Below are 4,541 nucleotides of genomic sequence, written 5' to 3'. Positions count from 1 at the left end.
AGAGCTACAAACTCCAACTACCACAAACAAGCGAGATCCACACAGTTTTCCATGTTAGTAGGCTTAAAGGAGACTTGGAGATTCTGACAATTTCGTCTATGATGAGGAAGTAAGGAAAATCCTAAGTTCTCACCTAACCATTATCAAAGTGGTATGATCTTTTTTTTTTCTTTTTTTGGTGAGAGCACGTGTCAAAAGTGACTATATTTGTGCATTGTGAATGCAAAAAATGTAGAAACCTCTTTCATGAGGCCTATCTACTTTGTGCGTCAAGTAATGACACGTGTAGGAAAAGACTACATTAATTGTTGTTGAACACGTGGCCATGGCTCTCATGTTCACTGTGGGAAAGTTTAGTACCATTTGTTGCCTAAAAATTGTGAGATCTTAACTTTAGAGGAGATTTTTGCTTTTGTGATACAAAATCCGTAGATCTCCAAGTGGCTAGTACAAATGTAGGAGTTTGAATACATTGTGCTCAACCTGAGCTATGTTGGCCAGAATATTGACACAAGTACTATGAAAGGAAGATGAAACTCAATCTGCCTCTCGTACAAAGCCAATGAAGGAGATTGTAAAGTTGAGTGGGGCACACTCTCTCTACTCTAATAGGGCAACTTCTCTAAGCCAACCAGGGGGTTAGGGGAGAGAGAAGCATGGAAGGGTGGGAAGAGGCATATCCTCGGACGTTATCGCTACCCAGAGCACACTTTGGATAGTGCAAGCAATGGTTAGGACACAAAAAGGTCGAAAATAAAACGGATGGCTCGTGCTTTGCTATTTGCTCTTGGCCAAAGCACATTTTGGCAGTAAGGCCTTGGCATTTGATGGATGTGCTACGTGGAAAAGAGAGGCAAAGTGAGGGTTGCTCATGTTCAAAAGTCAGTGGTAGAATTTCCAGGATAAGAACAAAAGAGGGCTGAAGAAATGCCATCCCTATGCAATACACCATGGGCAAGGGGCACATAGCAAAGCACATTAGTAGAGAAAAGAGGAGCATTAGATCCCACATGCGGGGGCGCAAGATGCAAGGGCGACTTCTCTTGAGGCCTCTGACCGAAGCCTGCATGGTGCGGGTTGAGCACAGAGCGAACTATTCTTTCACCTTTTACTAAATAATACCGTGTGCTCGGCCCAGTTGAAGCACCATACTAGAAATTTTTGGCAAGGGCTTCCTCCTCTGCTAGGGGTCCCCTCTCAATCAGGCGATAAAGCAAGCATCTCGCTGCGCAGCAGTAGCAGGGTAACGACATGGGGGCCACACACACGACTTTAGAGGCTACTCCAGGTCACGCTTGCGATGCGCTCCTCCCGCTGTCAATGCTTCTGCTCGTCATTCCAGAAATTTGTGAAGCTCACCTACAGGCTACTCCAGGTCACGCTTGCATCTCAGAGACGATGCAAGCTCAAGCTCACCTTGGCTGACTACAATCCACTTTACTGAGTTGAGCCCTTGATGATCAACTCCATAATATGGTACTCCAACATGGCGAGACCTAATGAGGAGGGCCAAGCAATTACCCCAAAAGCATGGTGACTTCCATGACCTGGAAATGGATGCAGAAAGCTCTTCCCAAAGCCTTGCAACAAAAGCTCAGGAAGACTCCTTATTAGTCGAATTTATTGCTTCTGGCACCAAGATAAAAGGCGCAAGGGAGTTCCTTAATGATGCCATCCTTGAGGCCCACAAGATCCCCACACTTCATACCTTTTCAATGGATTGGCAATTGGTTGGTAACAAATGTATCATATGGTGAGCGACCGACCACAGTGGCGGTCTTCCCCTCTTACAAGCTTGACGGCTTTGTTTACTCGACCAAAACTCCCTCAGTACAATGAAGCTTGGTGGAAACAAAAGGACGATAAACAATGCTCGTGAGGATGCAGGAGTTCCTACAACGTGGGTGATTGGTTTCACTTCTACACTGAAGTAGATGACAAACCAATCAAGATCCCCACACATCCCACCTTTTTAATGCATCGGCAACCGGTTGGTAACAAATGTGCCATATGGCGTGCGACCATGATGGCGGTCTTCGACTCTTACAAGCTTGGAGGCTTTGTTACGAGTGATTTCAAGAAGTAGAAGGATGACGTAGTTTGTGTAGCTCTCTGTGGGTGCTTGGGTTTGTTCCTTCATGATTCTCAACAGTACTCCATCCATGAGAAATCCCATGAAGATGATGATGGATGCAAAGAACATTTGGGACCATCTTACTTCCCTATATGAGCGAGGCTCTTTGATGCACCAAATAGCTACGAAGGTGCAATTGAGTTCCCTAGATACAACTAAAGTATTTGTAACCTGCTTGGCAATTACAAGACGGTAATCTCATAGCAACATACAAACATAACTAAAAACTTTAGCACTTCAACTTGAAATCAAATAGTAGGACTTTCTGATAGAAGTGGTGGAGTTTCACTTCCACATGCACCGGCTCCAAATCTTGGCGTGCCTTTCATTACTTCTTTTTACATCGATATGTGTCACACAATACAACTGCTATGACCCCCTAGGCATACCTTTATAGCACTGGGGCTAAAAGCAGTTGATACAAGAAGCAACCGATACAAGATGCTATAGATTTCGTGAAAACAATGATGTTGTAGAAAACTCAGCCCACAAAACTCTCTATACTCTCTAATGATCTACCCCATCTTCCCGTTGAACATTGCAAGAGCATTAATGAGACCGAAAGGCATTACCAAAGACTCGTAGGATCCGAAGGACGTCCTGAACGCGGTCTTGTATACATCTCTAGGAGAAATCCTAATATGATGATAGCCACTTTTAAGACGATCCTACTGAAACAAGTAGAACATGGAAATCTATCAAGAATATCATCGATCCTTGGTATAAGAATCCTGTTCTTGATAGTAATCTTATTGAGAGCCCTATAGTAGATACATATCCTCCAAGGTTCGTCTTTCTTGTACACAAGTAATATTGGAGAACAAAAAGGACTATGCTGAATCAAATCCTATTCCAAAGGTCTTGTACTTGACTCATAATTTCTACGCATCCTCCAAGTCTTATACACAAGTAATACTCGAGAACAAAAAGGTGAGGTACTATGCTGGATCAAATCCTTTTCCAAAAGATCATGTACTTGGCTCATGATCTCTTCCTCTAGGGCTCAACTCACTTTGAAAGATGGTTGGTTTGGAGGAGTACTACTAGGGATGTTGGATCAAATCCTTTTCCAAAAGATCATGTACTTGGCTCATGATCTCTTCCTCTAGGGCTCGACTCACTTTGAAAGGTGGTTGGTTTGGAGGAGTACTACTAGGGATCAATTATATGGTATCACACCCTTCGAATGGTATAATGTTGAAGTTCTCATGTCCTAAGTAATCTTGACAATTCAGCCGAAGCTTGTCTATGACGAGCATTATGGTGACTTCGTGCCCTGATGCCGCTAATATTGCATCCATATGTGGTTCCCTATTTTCAAGCTTGATTCCTAAACACGCCGCCATCTTAGTGGAAATGAAGTTTTCCTTGGTGCCATTGCCAAAGAAAATTAGAGATTCTTGATCTTGTACTTTGCCCCACACTCTGCAAATCTCTATACTCTCATCCTCACAGTCCTCAACCATCCCCATAGATTCAGGGACAAGCTTGTCCGCATTTGATTTCCCCTCCTTTGCTCTTTCCTTTGCCTCTTTGAAGTCTCTGGTCCTTCTTCTGACTTCTTACTCTTTCTCCATTCCAAATTGTCATACATCGGTTCTCGAATCAATTGATTCCTCTTTGTACCAAAAATGGTTTTGAAGGTGTAAGAGTCATCATCGGAGAAGATGCAATATTTGCATCTAAAGCATGATATTTCCTGTGGTTCTCTCTTAATTTACTTTTTCGATACTTTAGTTACCTCACCTTCCCTCTTTCTTCCTCACTAGAACTGGAACAAGAAGAAGAAGAAGGAGAATTGAAGTTTCTCTCAAAGTGCACACGTCAGCGGTGTTTCCTTTCTGACCCCTACCTTGCCCAATTATCAAAAGTTGACTGTCACTCAATAGTCAGCTAAAGACTCGGAGTTCTTCCTTGCTAGAGTGCTTTCTATGTTTCATGATTTTATTGATCTTTTGCTCTATGGCTAGATCAATTTACTCTGATGTCAAAAGAGAAGTTTCATATCAAATTTTGGCTTTGCTTTCACTTTTTCATATATAGGATTCTTGGAATAATACATGAGGCGCTTAGTACAAGTACAAACTTGCAATTTTTGTCAAATTTGTGCAAACTATGGATCATTGATCAAAGATTCTTCAAGATGATCATCAAACTTCTTATCAACCAATCAATCCTTGTTCGAATCTCCATTGTTGCTCGGTTCATCCTTCAAAATTACAGGTGGGATGACTTTCTATTCCTAATTGACTTCTCTATAAGAATCCATAACCTGTGCTACAAAAAGTTGGATTGGATCTTCCATTCAAGGATCAAATGATGCTCTAATACCACTATAACTGGCTTGGTACTAAGAAGGCTATAATCTCACAACAACACATGAAAAGAACTAAAAACTTTAACACTT

The 4,541-nt window shown here is 42.1% G+C and overlaps 1 pseudogene; it reads left to right on the top strand.

Moving 5' to 3' along the window:
- The first annotated feature begins 1,067 nt into the window (after window positions 1-1,067).
- On the top strand, window positions 1,068-1,183 carry LOC147438459 (U5 spliceosomal RNA; annotated as a pseudogene).
- The last annotated feature ends 3,358 nt before the right edge of the window (window positions 1,184-4,541 follow it).

The sequence above is a fragment of the Adiantum capillus-veneris genome, chromosome 16 (genome assembly GCF_014529385.1).
Source record: "Adiantum capillus-veneris isolate H3 chromosome 16, ASM1452938v2, whole genome shotgun sequence".
NCBI lineage: Eukaryota > Viridiplantae > Streptophyta > Polypodiopsida > Polypodiales > Pteridaceae > Adiantum > Adiantum capillus-veneris.
The sequence above is the reverse complement of the archived record's forward strand: the minus strand, read 5'-3'. Positions and strand labels throughout refer to the sequence as shown.